This window comes from Peromyscus eremicus, chromosome 5, assembly GCF_949786415.1.
Source record: "Peromyscus eremicus chromosome 5, PerEre_H2_v1, whole genome shotgun sequence".
Lineage (NCBI taxonomy): Eukaryota > Metazoa > Chordata > Mammalia > Rodentia > Cricetidae > Peromyscus > Peromyscus eremicus.
The window spans coordinates 40821468-40836303 of NC_081420.1; the positions used below are offsets into that span (position 1 = coordinate 40821468).

Genomic DNA, 14836 nt, shown 5'->3' on the forward strand with positions numbered 1-14836 from the left:
TAGCCTGGGGGGACTTCTGTTCTCTCAGACAGTGGTCTGCTGCTGCCCTGAAGGTAGATTGAACTAAATCTCAATGTTCGAATAAAACTGAGATTCAAAGGATGGGGGAGATTCAAAGGCTACGGTGAAAACCTGTGAGCCCAGAGAGTTAGAATTACTATCCTAACAACTGGGGTGGGGGGGGGCCTCTCTCCTTCCACACCACCTTAAATAAATAACCCATGCTGTGCTCCTCCTTGCTACTTCCTGTCAACTAGTTGCCAACCCCACCTCTGGGAGCCCAGGTTAATTTCATTTAATGCAAATGCAACACATCTTCATGTAGTTAAACAAATGCAGCATAAACAAATGTAACACATCTTTACTTAGTTAGACAAATATTCCACAGCAAGGCTTCCACCAACTTGGCATACACAGGCTCATTGCAATTAGATGCAACAACAAAAAGATGGAGTTGGCATTTATCTAAAGCTTTGGCCACTTTGGGAATTTCATGTACCAGGTCGTGATGGATGAGGGCAGTCTTCAGCACCTCTTGTAAAGCAGTGTAAAGTTAAGGATCATTACATCTCTAGCAACAATGCCTTACTCAGGCCTTCCTCTTATGTTGGAGACTCCATGGTAGCATGAGAAAAGTATGTCCTTTCTCTCCCCTCTCTTCCCTCCCCCCTCTCTCTTCTCTATACCTCCTCTCTTCTGTTGTGGGATATTTTGATTGCACTCTGACACTCCCAAGACTTGCCAATAAAGTTAAAGCTTGAATCAGGGGGCAGAGCCAGTGATTAGCTTACCAGAATTGGCCATAGAGAAGCCAGCAATTTGGATAGAGAACATGCACAGGAAGGGAAGGGCGGGGACTTAAGTTTGGTGCTTTCCTTTTTGGTTCTGGGATGAGGGAAGAGACAAGTCTCTTGCAGTGTCTTCTGCCAAAAAGCAAGGTCAACTAGTTGGTACTCAACCTCTCTAAGCTAGCAGGTTTTCACCCCAGCCTTTGACTCCTGAGTCTTATTGATAAATAGAACGATAGAGACTTAATTTAAACCTATATATGGCAGCCATAGCAGAACAACCAAGGGACCAGAAGCCCCGCCATGTCGCCGCCTGAGTGGCTGGCAGGATGCTAACTGAAGGGCCATAGGGTGGCAGATAATAATTAAAATATCAGTAGATGCATGTGCAGCTGCAATGCCAGCAGAAAAACACCATTTTTCCTCTTCCCTCCTCTCCTCTCCACCTCTTCCCTACCTCTTCCTCTCCCTTACTTGCTTCTCTTTCTTCTCTCCCTGCCTCCTACTTCCTCCCCTCCTCCATTTCCCATTTCCCCTTCCTGATTTTGTGGATTTTTTTTGAGACAGGATCTTTCTATGTAGCCCTAGCTGTCCTGGCACTCACAGAGATCTGCCTGCTTCTGCCTTCTGAGTACTGGGATTGAGGTCTTTACGTTCTCATTCTGTTTTGTTTGTTTGTTTTTGCTTCCAAGGCATTGCCCAAACTGTTTAAAATACAGGACAAAGATATTAAAACACAGCCAGGTATGGTGATACACGCCTTTAATCCCAGCACTCAGGAGGCAGAGGCAGGTGCATCTCTGGGTTCAAGGCCAGCCTGGTCTACAAAGTGAGTTCTAGGACAACTAGGACTACATAGAGATATCCAGTGTCAAAAAACAAACAAGCAAAAATTATATTAAAACACTATTTACTTATTATTTATTTTGTTTTGAGAGTCTCCCTAGGTAGCCCAAGATGGCCTTGAACTTGCTAATCATCCTTCCTCAATACCTTGGGTGCTTTTACAGCTGTGTACTAACATTTATAACTTACAGTTTTTATTAATAAAATGTTTTATTTTAAAATAAATTCCTATTTGTTGTCTTTACTCTACCTACTCTAAGGAGACCAGTGACTTCTAGACTCTGTCAGGCTTTAGCACCTCAGACGCATTTGGCACTGGTGACTCCTCCTTCATCAGATATTCATGCAGGCTGAGTGGGACCCAAAAGGTACAGAGAGTTTCTTCTTCTCTTTTTCTCATCTGCCCTTTACCAAGAAAATTTTCAGAGTTTGTGTATTTCTTAGTTAGGATTTCTATTGTTCTAAAGGGATACCATGACCACAGCAACTTTTATATAGGAAAACATTTATTTGGGGCTGGCTTACAGTTTAAAGGTTTAGTATATTATCATGTTGGCAGGAAGCATGGCGGCATGCAGGCAGACATGATGCTGGAGTGGTAGCTGGGAGTTCTACCTCCAGACTGGCAGGCAGCAGTAAGAGAGAGAGACATTGGGCCTGGCTTGAGCTTCTGAAACCTCAAAGCCCACCCCCAATGACACACTTTGTAGTGGGTTTTTCTTTGGAGTACCAACTCTCAAGTAACAACACAGAGACTTTTTATTAATTATGAAACCTTAGCTTAGGCTTGTCCCAAACTAGCTCTTAAAACTTAAATTAACCCATTTACATTAATCTGCATTTTGCCACATGGTTTGTTCCCTCTCCTCAGTACCATATGTCCAACTTCCACTGTGTCTGGCAGGCAAATCTCCTGCACCTCAGATTCTTTCCCAGAATTCCAATCTCTCCCTAGGAGTCCCATCTATCCTTTCCTACCTAGCTATTGGCCGTTCAGCCCTTTATTAAACCAATCAGAAGGTGCCTTAGGCAAGTGAGGTTAAACAGAGACACATCTTCACATAGTGCACAAAAAGATTATCCCAACATCTCCCCCTTTTTGTCCAATAAAGGGCTCTTTCTCTAACATCAATAAACTATATACAATAAGAACGATTATCAGATAAGAATTACATTCATAATGTCCAGTCCATTTGTAATTGGCAACTTTGGTATCTTATATTGGTGAGCCCAAAGTTTTATACCTAAATCACTTTCTATCATAATTTGTATTACCAACCTAAAAATGTCTTTTTAGACCATAAGACATTTTCCTAGATAAACAATTTAAGCTTTTATGTCTCTACCTTTATAAACTTTACATCTCTTTTATGAGTTTCTTTTCTGAATTTGGTAACAAGGAAAATTATAAAACTATAACTATCTAGTTTTTAACCTCATCAGAGACCTCAGAAGGATAAATATTACCTAAATAAACTGGAAGTGCAGTGCAAGCAACTTCCAAAACTATAGAAATGATAGAAACAGCTGGCTGCCTGGACAGTCACCCAAAGTTCCTCTGCAACATTGGAGCATCCATCTTCAGTCTGTTGGTCCAGAATATCTGATAGGCTTTTCTGTGAAGCAGGAATTTTGAAGGACTGTCTTACCTTGTTTTAGCAAAGTTCAGCAGTCACCTTCTTTTGTGTTCTACTTGTCCATTTTGGACATCAAACTCAACAGTTGAGGTAAGAGCAGTTTCTTGCCCAAATGGCTAGCTTTACCACATTGAAAGCAAACTCCCTATGGAGGTTCTTTGATTCCCATCATCTTCTTTGAAGTAAATTGGTGCTGCCATCAGCAGGCATGTCTCACTGTCATGAAAAGCCTTATGTTATTAAAATATCTTAAATATCATGTTCCATAGATCTCTGGAGTGTTTTGAGACCACCTGTCTATCTAAAATATATCTGTTTAACTTTGAAAACATGTCTAACGGGGCTGGAGAAATGGCTCAGAGGTTAAGAGCATTGACTGCTCTTCAGTGGTCCTGAGTTCAGTTCCCAGAAACCACATGGTGGCTGACAACCATCTATGGTGAGATCTGATGGCCTCTTCTAGAGTGCAGGCATACATGCAGACAGAACACTGTATACATAATAAATAAAATCTTTAAAAAAAAGAAAAGAAAACATGCCTAACATGACTACTACCACTAACCTGCGTTTTTTAATTATCCTAAACAGTTTGTAATAGTAGCTTTCAAGGACTAGAACTTAACATTACATTTTTAAATGAGCTGCATAGGTACAATACCTAAACAAGGGTAGAAACATATATACATGGTGGTAGAATTCCCACAGAGCTACAGCCCTTTGACTCTGGAGGGTTAGCACCTAGCTTTGACCTGCCTTTTATGGTTGCTATCTCCTGTCTCTACCTTCTTTTTGAAGTCTTATCTGAGAGTTTTCCTAGGGAATCCAAGCCTATGTAGACTTATCTTAAAAACAACCCAGAACACTATGGTATTCTTTATTAAGAATTTGCATTTGGCATTGTCCCTCTGGAGGGCTTAGATAAAGGTTTTAGTATACAGAATTGACTTGCTAAAGGTGTGGATTGTATAACAATAAAAGGGCCCTTTACTCAGCTACAGCTGTTCAGTCCATAGAATCCATCCTGCAGCCGGAAAAGGCTAGAAATTCATCCTTGAGGTGCCTCTGTACTTCCTTCCACAGACCTGCATGTACACCCACACCTGATATACAACATACACAGTATGTTGTAACAAAAATAACCTTAAATTTGTATAAATATACAAAAATCCATACCAATGTAAAATATTTGAGACTTAGTAGCTTGATCTACTTAAGGGGACCCCTGACAGTAGGATCAGGATCCATCCCTGGTGAATGAGCTGGCTTTTTGGAGCCCAATACCTATGGTGGGACACCTCACACAGCCTTGAGGGAGGGGAAGGGCTTGGATCTGCTTCTACTGAATGTACCAGGCTCTACTGACTTCCCATGGGAGGCCTTACCTTCTTGTAGGAGGCAATGGGGGTTGGGTTGCGGGGAGAGGCTGGAGGGGCGGGAGGAGGGAAGAGGGGGATCTGTGATTGGTATGTAAAATGAATACAACATTTCTTAATAAAAAAAGGGAAAAAAGTAGCTTCAGTAATCTACCCTTTTATTCTATCATTTTTAACACTTCCTCCAACAAAGCCAAACCCATTCCAACAAGGCCACACTTCCTAATAATGCCACTCTCTATGAACCTATGGGGACCATTTTCATTCAGACCACCACAGTGTGGGAAATAATAGGAAAAACAAGCTGCTGCACTTTTAAAGATAATATAACAGATCAATGTAGCAGAAATAGGAAACTGAGAAACAATTCAAAATATCAATAAGAATTTAGTATAAAATAAAGGAAAAATTTCAAGTTATGCTGTTGTCAACAACTGGTTTTGTAACTGTTGCCTGGCTGGTTGTGGGGAAGGAAAAATATCCTCCCACGATGCTTCCAAATGTATTTTATTTCAAGGAAAGGGTTAAGTTTAAAATGGTCATTGAAAGTTCTAAGGTTGGGCAATGGTTCAAAAAGTTACCTGGGGGCTGGAGAGTTGGCTCAGTGGTTGAGAGCACTTGATTCTCTTGAAAAGGATCCAGGTTCAATTCCTAGCACCCATATAACAGCTCACAATGAGCTACAACCCTAATCCCAGGTTATCTGACATCCTCTTCTGGCCTCCTCAGATACTAGGCACAGAGGTAGGGTACACATACACACATCTAGGCAAGACACTCTTGTTCATAAAATAATAAAAAATAATATTTTTTTTTGAGAAAATGTTTGTGTAGTCTTGGCTGTCCTGGAACTAGCTCTGTAGACCATGCTGGCCTTGAACTCACAGAGATCTGTCTGCCTCTGTCTCTCAACTGCTGGAATTAAAGGTGTGTACCACCACTAACTACCCTGCTATAAAATAAATCTTTGGGCTAGAGGGATGCTCAGTGGTTGGGAGCACTGACTGTTCTTCCAGAGGACTCGGGTTCAACTCCTAGCATTCACATAGCAGCTCAAGGCTGTCTGTGATTCCAGTTCCACGGGACCTGACACCCATGGCAAAAACACCAATGCACATAAAATAAAAATAAATTTAAAAAAATCTTAAAAAAAAATGTCACCTGAAGTCTTTCTAAATGTGAAGCTAAGTTTGATCAATCCTAGAAGTCAAAGATTAATCAATCTGGTTACATGGAATTATAAATCAAATGAGTCAGTTCAATGATAAAGCAAATTTGGGGAAATATTTTTAAAGAATAAGATGGAGTCAGTTGGTGGTGGCCAGGGGATCTCTGAGGCCAGCTGGTTCTACAGAGTGAGTTCCAGAACACCAGGGCTAAACAGAAAACTTGTCTTGAAAAAAACAAAACAAAAAAGACAAAGGATATGACTAGAGATGATGCACTTTTAATCTGTAAGATAAGCAGGATTCAGTATTGCTCAGTATTGGTTAAGAATTTGAAGAGCAGGCATTCCAGGTACTTCAACACTGAGAATGTAAATGGAATGAACATTATTGAAAGCAGTTTGGTAAAAGCTAATTTTTAAATGTAGACACTTTTTGAATCTTCTATTTGCTTCTCCCTCATCTGTATAAAATGACTGATTATACAATGTATAAATATTGCACAATTTGGACTTGTAAAATATAGAAACACATAAAAATACTTCAACAGAAGAAAACTTGATGAAAATACTATGCAGATATGCAATTAAATACTATGCAGGCACTAAAAAGAATGTGTCAGATTTCTATATTACTAATTTGGACAGATGTCTGAGATTTATTCATTTAATAAATGTTTTTGAGTATCAACTATGGTGACAATACCAAGTGTCCTTGCTAACTTTTAGTACACTCATGGGAACAAAATAATCCTGGGCTTCCTTATGTGTCTGATAGGGGATGAGTGTCCTTAATATGTGAAAGACTGAAAAATAACATACACACAAACCAAAACTCAACAAGAAAAAAAAAAACCCAATCAATCAATAAATGGTCAAATGAATTGAAAATACAGTTCTCAAAAGAAGTATAAATGTCAGATATATTCTAACTGTTGTACCGGTTTCTCGAAACCTCCAGAGACCACCAAGGAGCCGGTTTCTGATGCAAGCACATAAGGGTTCTTTTATTGTCAGATTCAAACCTGATGGAGGGAAATGTGGCAAAAGCCGAGAGCCCAGGTATACAGAGTTTTTATAGGGAAAAAAACGCAAGCCGGGAATTATATGCTTTGGCAATTTGGAATTGGGTAGATGGGATCTGAGGCAAGGTGATTTTTTTTTTTTTTTTCTTAAACTATTGGTCTAGACTTTGGGTGCGAAACCACATTTGAAACCATTGGGTTAGACTTTTTGGAGGGGAACCACAACTTGCTGAGCAGGACTATCTGGGTTGCTCAGCAGGATTATCTAGATAGCTTCAAGGGCCATAAACTGCAGACAGGATGTCTGCAGAATCATACTGCCCTGTATCTGTTCGAGTTGTCATGGCACATTCCTGAGGTCCTTCCTGGAACTGAGTCCAGCAGGTGGCCTAAGATGGTGGCCCCACCCTAAGATGGGGTCTGTATTGCCTGCACACCAGCATCCTTAGCTACTAGGGAAACAGAAATGAAAACTACACTGGGATTTTCTCTCCACCAATCATAATGGCTGTTGTTAACACTAAGCAACAGCAAATGCTGGCAAGGGATTGAGAAGGTGTCTTTCTACACTGTTGGTCGGAATGTTAATGAATACAGGAAATCAGTAGACCCCACCCTCACCCCCAAATTAAAAGTTGATCTATAATGTGATGTGCTCCCGGGTATAATCACAGAGCATGCCATGGAGGTACTTTCATACCTATACTTATTGATGCTCTATGCATAATAGTCAAGATATTAAATCAATCTAAATGTCCATCAACATTAGATGTTGGATAGATAAAGAAAATGTGATACATATGTACAATAGAGTTTGGTTCAGCCACAAAGAAGAATGAAATTATTTGTTTTAAAGGTTATAACATTAAGTCAGACTCAAAAAGATGTATCACGTGTGCTGTGGGATGTATGGCAAATGTGTTGCTGATTAATCAATAAAACACTGATTGGCCGTTGGCTAGGCAGGAAGTATAGGCGGGGCAAGGAGGAGAATAAAGCTGGGAAGTGGAAGGCTGAGTCAGAGAGACACTGCCAGCCGCCACCATGACAAGCTGCATGTGAAGATCCTGGTAAGCCACGAGCCATGTGGCAAGGGATAGATTTATGGAAATGAATTAATTTAAACTATAAGAACAGTTAGCAAGAAGCCTGCCACGGCCATACAGTTTGAAAGCAACATAAGTCTCTGTGTTTACTTGGTCGGGTCTGAGCGGCTGTGGGACTGGCAGGTGATAGAGATTTGTCCCGACTGTGGGCCAGGCAAGAAAACTCTAGCTACGTGTTTTCTCTCGTAAGTGGAGATCAGGCTTTAAAATAGCTGTGAGCTGTCAGCTCTCTATCTGCCTACTGCCATGTTGTCCACACAGCCAGGGACACTAAACTTCTGCAACCATTAAGCCTAAATGAACTCTTCTGTAAGCTGCCTTGGTCATGGTGTTTTATCACAGCAACAGAAAAGTAACTAATACAGTTAGTTTGATCCCTGGAACTCACATGAAAAAGAAATCTACAAAAATAGCACTTGGGAGGCAGAGGTGGGTGGATCTCTGTGTTTGAGGCTAGCCTGGTTTGCATAGTAAGTTCCAGGACAGCCAGAGCTACATAGTGAGACTGTCTCAAAAGAAAGAGAAAGAGAGAGAGAGAGAGAGAGAGAGAGAGAGAGAGAGAGAGAGAGAGAGAGAGAGAGAATAGAACCAATGGGAGTGAGAAAGGACTGTTGTGAGAGGGTAATGGGATGAACATGATCACATTTGATATACATACATACACATCTGAAAAACCATTATGAAACCTATTATTTTGTGTAATGAGCATATGCTAATTTAAGTAGTACATTCAAAAATCTATGCGATGTGAAGATAGAAAGGGAGCTATTTGGAAAGAGGAAGATCAGCAGGAGGAATGAGGTAAAGAGATGGTCGTAGGGAAGGTGAGTATGAGCAAGTGGGTTTCACACTTGTATGAAAATGTTCTAATCTGTTATTTTGTGCAGTTAACATACACTAATACAAAAATGTTCATATGCTCATAAAATTACTTCTTGGGAGTAATAAACCGATGACTCCAGAGACTGGGAATGTAGTCAAATGATGGAGCATTTGTCTAGTACACTCAGTGCCCTGGGTTTGATCCTAACACTGAAGAAAACAAAATTCATTCATATACATACACACGGAGACACACATGTGCACATATCAAATCAGGCCTGACCTGTGCAGGCCTGCAATCCTGGTTACTTGGGAGGCTGAGGCAGGAAGACCAAAAGTTTGAGACCAACCTGGGCACCAGAATGAGTTTAAGGCCAGTCTGGACAACTTGCTGAGACCCTAGAGGGAGAAGAAGAAGGGGAGAGGTGGAGGGAGAGGAAGATTGAAAACGTGATGAGGCTACAGCTTAGTGATAGAGCATGTGCCTAGCATGTGAAAGATCCTGTGTTCAAATCTCTAGCACCATGACCGTGTGTGTGTGTGTGTGTGTGTGTGTGTGTGTGTATGAGAGAGCATGGAGAGTGACTGGAATTGGTTGGGGTACCATTTTCTCCACTTTTAAAGATTTGTTTATGTGGATGGATATTTTGCCAGCATGTGTGAATGTGCACATGGATCCCCTGGAACTGGAATTACAGATTTTTGTGAGCCATGTGGGTGCTGGGAATCAAACCTGGGTTCTCTGGGAAAGCAGACAGTACTCCTAACCATTCATCTCTCCATTTTCATCATAGTACCTTAGAAATATTAAAATTATAAACAGAACACTGGTCAGTAGTGTCCAGGATTCAGGGAGAGAGGGGAAGGCAATCTCTGTGGCTTTGCAGGAGTGGTGTGCTGGTTTGAAAGAAAATGGCCCCCAAAGGGAGTAGCACTGTTAGGAGGCATGGCCTTGTTGAAGTAGGTGTGGTCTTGTTGGAGGAAGTGTGTCACTGTGGGGGTGGGCTTTGACATGTCTTTTACTCAAGCTTTGCTCAGTGTGACACTCAGACCACTTCCTGTTGCCTGCAAGATGTTGGATTCTTCAGGTACTTCCTCAGCACATGTCAGCCTGCATGCCACCGTGTCCCACCATAATGAGAATGGACTGAATCTCTGAATTGTAATCGAGGCACCCCAATTGAATATTTTCTTTAATAAGAGTCGCCGTGGTCCTGGTGTCTCTTCACAGCATTAGAAACCCAAACTAGGCGGGCGGTGGTGGCGCACTCCTTTAATCCCAGCACTCGGGAGGCAGATCCAGGCGGATCTCTGTGAGTTCGAGGCCAGCCTGGGCTACCAAGTGAGTTCCAGGAAAAGGCACAAAGCTACACAGAGAAACCCTGTCTCGAAAAACAAACAAACAAAAAAAAAAAAAAAAAAAAAAAAAAGAAACCCAAACTAAGACAGGTGGCATGAGATTCCTTGGGATGGCACAGTTTTGCATCTGGACTGAAGATTGTTCACATGTTGTCTATGTGTGAACTCAAAATAATAGAGAGAGCAAACTTGAAATGGCACAAATCTTTAAACTCTTAAAGCCAATCTCCAGTGACTTACCATTTCCAACAAGGCCATACCTCTTTCCCCAAACTGAAGACCAAGTATTCAAATGTCTATGCGAACATCATTTAAACCACCACACAAATAAACAAAAATTAAAAACAGATGTATCATTGGGAGAAAGTAAAGGGTGTACTTGATCTTCTGAAGTCTCTCTCTCCTCCAGAACAACAGCCTCACACCTCCTTCACATGTGTCCCACCTCTGTGCTGTACAATTAGCTTTAATATGAGTTTTGTGACACTAGTTCATGATCATATATTTGAGGCAATATGTCATTTTAATTTTCCCACTTAGAAATACCCTTTTTGAGTCCTCATTATATAAAAAATTTAGGGTTGGAGAGATGGTTCAGTGGTTAGGAGCACCGACTGTTCTTCCAGCGTTCAATTCCCAGCAACCACATGGTGGCTCACAACCACTTGTAATGAGATCTGGTGCCCTCTTCTGGCCTGCAGGGGCACATGCAGGCAGAATACTGTATACAACATAATAAATAAATAAATAAATAAATAAATAAATAAATAAAAGGTTTGTTTTACTTTTCATTTTATTTGTATGTATTTTTGTGTGTCTGTGTATGGGTACGTGCACATGAGTGTATGTGCCCTGGGAAGCCAGAAGAGGGTGTGGGATATCCCAGAGCTAGAGTTACCAGTAGTTGTGAGCCACCCAACATGGGTGCTGGGAACTGAGTTTGTGGCCTCTGGAAGAGCAGCAAGTGTTCTTAACTGCTGACTGATTTCTCTAACAACAATTAAAGAAAAAGAAGCCATGAATTTGAGAGAGAGCAAGAGGAGACAGGTGGGCACAAAAAGTAAAAATTATACAAATGTATGCCTATATCAGTGTGTGTGTGTGTGTGTGTGTGTGTGTGTGTGTGTGTGTGTGTGTGTGTGTGTTGGGGGGGTCAGAGAACAATCACAGGAGTCCTTTTCCTCCTGCCTTGTGGATCTCAGAGAATCAAGCATGGTTGCAATGCTTTTACCTGCTGAGTCGCCTTGAAGGCCTCTCGCTTACCTGTGGATACTGAACACATGATAACTTGTCCCTATGATTATAGACATAACAGACTGAGGATGAACTCTCACTGGCAAGAAAAGGGGTCAAAGAACAGGGTCAACCCAGGTTTCCTGAAATTCAGTTTTCCTGCACACCTGGAAAAGTGCAGGCATTTTATTGAGTTGTTGGAGGGTAAGGTTTATTAGTCATGAGAATGACTTCCCCCTTCCCGGGAAATTTCTTATGATTTTGGGAGGTTTTCCCATTTAAGATGCAGATTAGTGGCCCGTTTGTTCCCAGAGACATCGAATATTACCCTGTATATGGTGAGTTCTTGTCTTGTAAGATGAGATTAAAAGACAGGTACTGGGAAGGGTGACTCACTGGGTGACAGATTCTAAGGATTAAAGATGTGAGGATCTGTTGTCTCTTGTCCCATGTGTGTTCTCTTGTGGTATTACTCTCTCTTCTGTCACAGACTGGCTTCTCTCTAGCCTGGAAACTAAGCAAGCCTTGGAACATCTTGTTTTATCTCTTTAGTGTGAAAACTTCACTATTATGGGATTTCACATGCTTTTATTAATGTAAGTCTGTGTTTGCTAGAACACTTCTCCAGAAACTTCCTGAGAAAGAGTATGTGGGACATACAATGTTTTGAGTCATGCAATGTCTGTTTAGGGTTGGTAAGGTGTCTCCGTGGGTGAAGGTGCTTGCTCCCATGCCTGAGTTTGATTCCTGCTACCCACATGGTAGGAATGGAGCGCTGACTCTGCAAGTTGTCCTTTGACCTCCACATTCACAGCAGGGAACGTGCCCCTCTGTCAATAAATAAATGTAACGAAAATGTCTGTTTACATATCATCAATGGTCTGGCTGGGGTTAGACATCTAGATGTGACCATGACTCATCTTCTTGACTTGACTGAGTAATTGTGAGCTCCAAGCATGCTTGTGCAACTTAGTGAGAAAAATGAGGAGTAAAGAGGGAATAAGGAAGTGCCTCCCAGGCAAGTCCTAAGGCCCAAGCTCCACACCTAGGACTCTATCAGGAGAAGATCTACCTTTGGATTTTTTTTTTTTTTAAACTTAAAGGTCATTGACTTCCTGTCCTCTAGCTTTGAGTTTTACTGTGTTTTAAAAAAGGACACCATTCTGAATCCGAATCCTTTATCACCATCTCCGCAGTCTTTCTCTTTACAAAGACTTCACTTCCGATAGAAAGTGTGCCCTGATGGGGGGCCCCGGAGGGGCCGTCCCATCTGGAGGTCTGAGGTCTTTGGTCTAATAAACTCTGTCTCCTTTCTGTCATTTCCGCCTTTTCTTTCCCAGGAAGCCCCAGAGTTTGAGAGCATGCCTTCTACTAGACTTTAAAAAACGGCTTTGTTTATCGTCTCCAATTTCCCGTTCCCCACCCATTTTCTAGGAGATTTCTTCAACTTTGTTTTGTAACTCAAAAAATTTCTGCCACTAAACTGTTAAAGAATTTATTCCTCTTCTTTTACCTCCTGAAGGAGTTAATAAAATAATAATAATAATAATAATAATAATAATAATAATAATAATAATAAAACCGAGTTCCCGTGCTGTACTTGTTTTTCCCCCTCTTAGGTCCTCTCCGATCTCCTATTATATTTAATTTTTTTCTTTATTGTAGAAATATTTCATAAGTACCTGATTTTTCTTGGTTGTTATTCATACTTAAGATTAGAAACTAAAACTCTGATTCTGGATGCTGTGTAGCCTAGAGATTCTTCGGGGTCACACTGAGACCCAGCTATTTCTTTGGAATATTTCAAATGTCAGTGTCTGTTGTTACTATGGTACCATTTTTCCAAAGATGGGACAGTTCCGCCTTTTCCTGAAGAAGCACCATACAGTCTGCCTGCAAGTCTGCGGAGCAAAGGATCTGGGATTCGGGCTCTGACCGACGTGTCCTTCGTCTCACTCTGACTCTTCCCTCCCAAAGTTTCTATCCTTTATTCCTGATCTTCCGTCTTGCTCTTACATCTGCCGTCAGTTTTCACAGCCCGGGCCTCTGCAACTCTCGACTACAAGGCAGCCAGTGTTCATGGACTACACTCCCTTTCTAACCTGTCTGTTCTACTGTTTCACTCCCATGCAAGCTCGCTCCATCAAGCGGGCGCTTGAGGACACTGTCTCAGAACAGAGCTTGAGCTGAGTGTGTCCGGTCGTGACGCCGATGAATGGTTCTGAGCCAGACCTGAGCTTGCAGGATCTTTGCATTTTCTGAACTCGGCTGCACTCTGGAAGGGCCGGGGACCCAGGGGCCGATAAACGCTGAATTCCAGAGGGGATTGGGAGCAAAAAACCTTGAGAGTTTTCTTGTCCACATTCCTGAGTAGACAGAGAAAAAGAGTTTAGTTCAAGCTTACAGGGATCTGTATTTCTACATTGTAAATGAAACCTAAAGTGTAGTAATTACATACACGTTCAATACATTTGAAAGATACATTAATTATTACACGACCAGCGAGTCAGGATGGCCGAGTGGTCTAAGGCGCCAGACTCAAGCTTAGCTTCCTCCCATTGAGGGTTCTGGTCTCCCATGGAGGCGTGGGTTCGAATCCCACTCCTGACAGGTCTGCTTTTCTTGTTTTCAATTACTTTTCAAAGACACTTCGTCTCCTCTCCTTTTCATTTTCTATCTTAGCGGAATCCGGACCTTTCATGAAATCTGTCCCACTAATCACGAAGCTCGTTGAGTCCTGTGCTCGAGCCCTAAAGGGGTCTTTGCCACCAGAGGGAGAACATCTGGCGACAGAGGATACTGCATGAACTGTCTGAAGCTTTCATGAACGGTGTAGAAAACGTGCACCAACTCCATAGAGACACTATTGACAGTTGAGTACAGAGTTGACGGGGTCAGATACCACATGACCTTTTCCTCTGCCAGGACCATTAAGAGCCAAATGCTGGAATACAAAAGGAACTGTTCATTGCAAACACAAAATTCAGCGAAACTCTGTTGACAGCGTGAAACGAAGCAAAAGGAAAAGTAATTTTAAAGAATAAGGTTCCACCGAGATTTGAACTCGGATCGCTGGATTCAGAGTCCAGAGTGCTAACCATTACACCATGGAACCAACTTGGCCGGGAGTTTGCCACAATGTCCATCTGTGAACACTGCTTTAAAAAAAAAAAGCATTGTAAAAAACAGGAAACAACATTTCACGGGTGTTATTTGAAATTCTGTTACGAATTTAGTATATTTCAGAGTAACTTATCGTTCCTTTCTCATGAATTTCTCAACTTCATCCTTGGTCCTTCTTTATTTCTTTCTTTCTTTTCCTGTTGGTTTGTTTGCTGTTTTCTTTCTCCAATTACTGTTTTTGGTTAGCATACAAATAAATGGGTCTAATTGTGACATTTTCGTATACATAAGTTACTAAACTTTGTTCTTATCCCCCACTTCCTTCCCCTTCCTCCCTTCTCTGGCTGCCCTCCCCCGGC

General features: G+C 41.6%; 2 non-coding genes across 2 annotated transcripts; one reads left to right on the forward strand and one right to left on the reverse strand.

The window, feature by feature from the left end:
- Positions 1-13859: 13859 nt before the first annotated feature.
- Positions 13860-13964, forward strand: Trnal-caa (transfer RNA leucine (anticodon CAA)). The gene is made up of 2 exons: positions 13860-13897; positions 13920-13964. It is a non-coding gene; the product is annotated as a tRNA-Leu (tRNA).
- A 433-nt stretch (positions 13965-14397) lies between these two features.
- Trnaq-cug (transfer RNA glutamine (anticodon CUG)) lies at positions 14398-14469 on the reverse strand. Its single transcript has one exon. It is a non-coding gene; the product is annotated as a tRNA-Gln (tRNA).
- Positions 14470-14836: the final 367 nt, after the last annotated feature.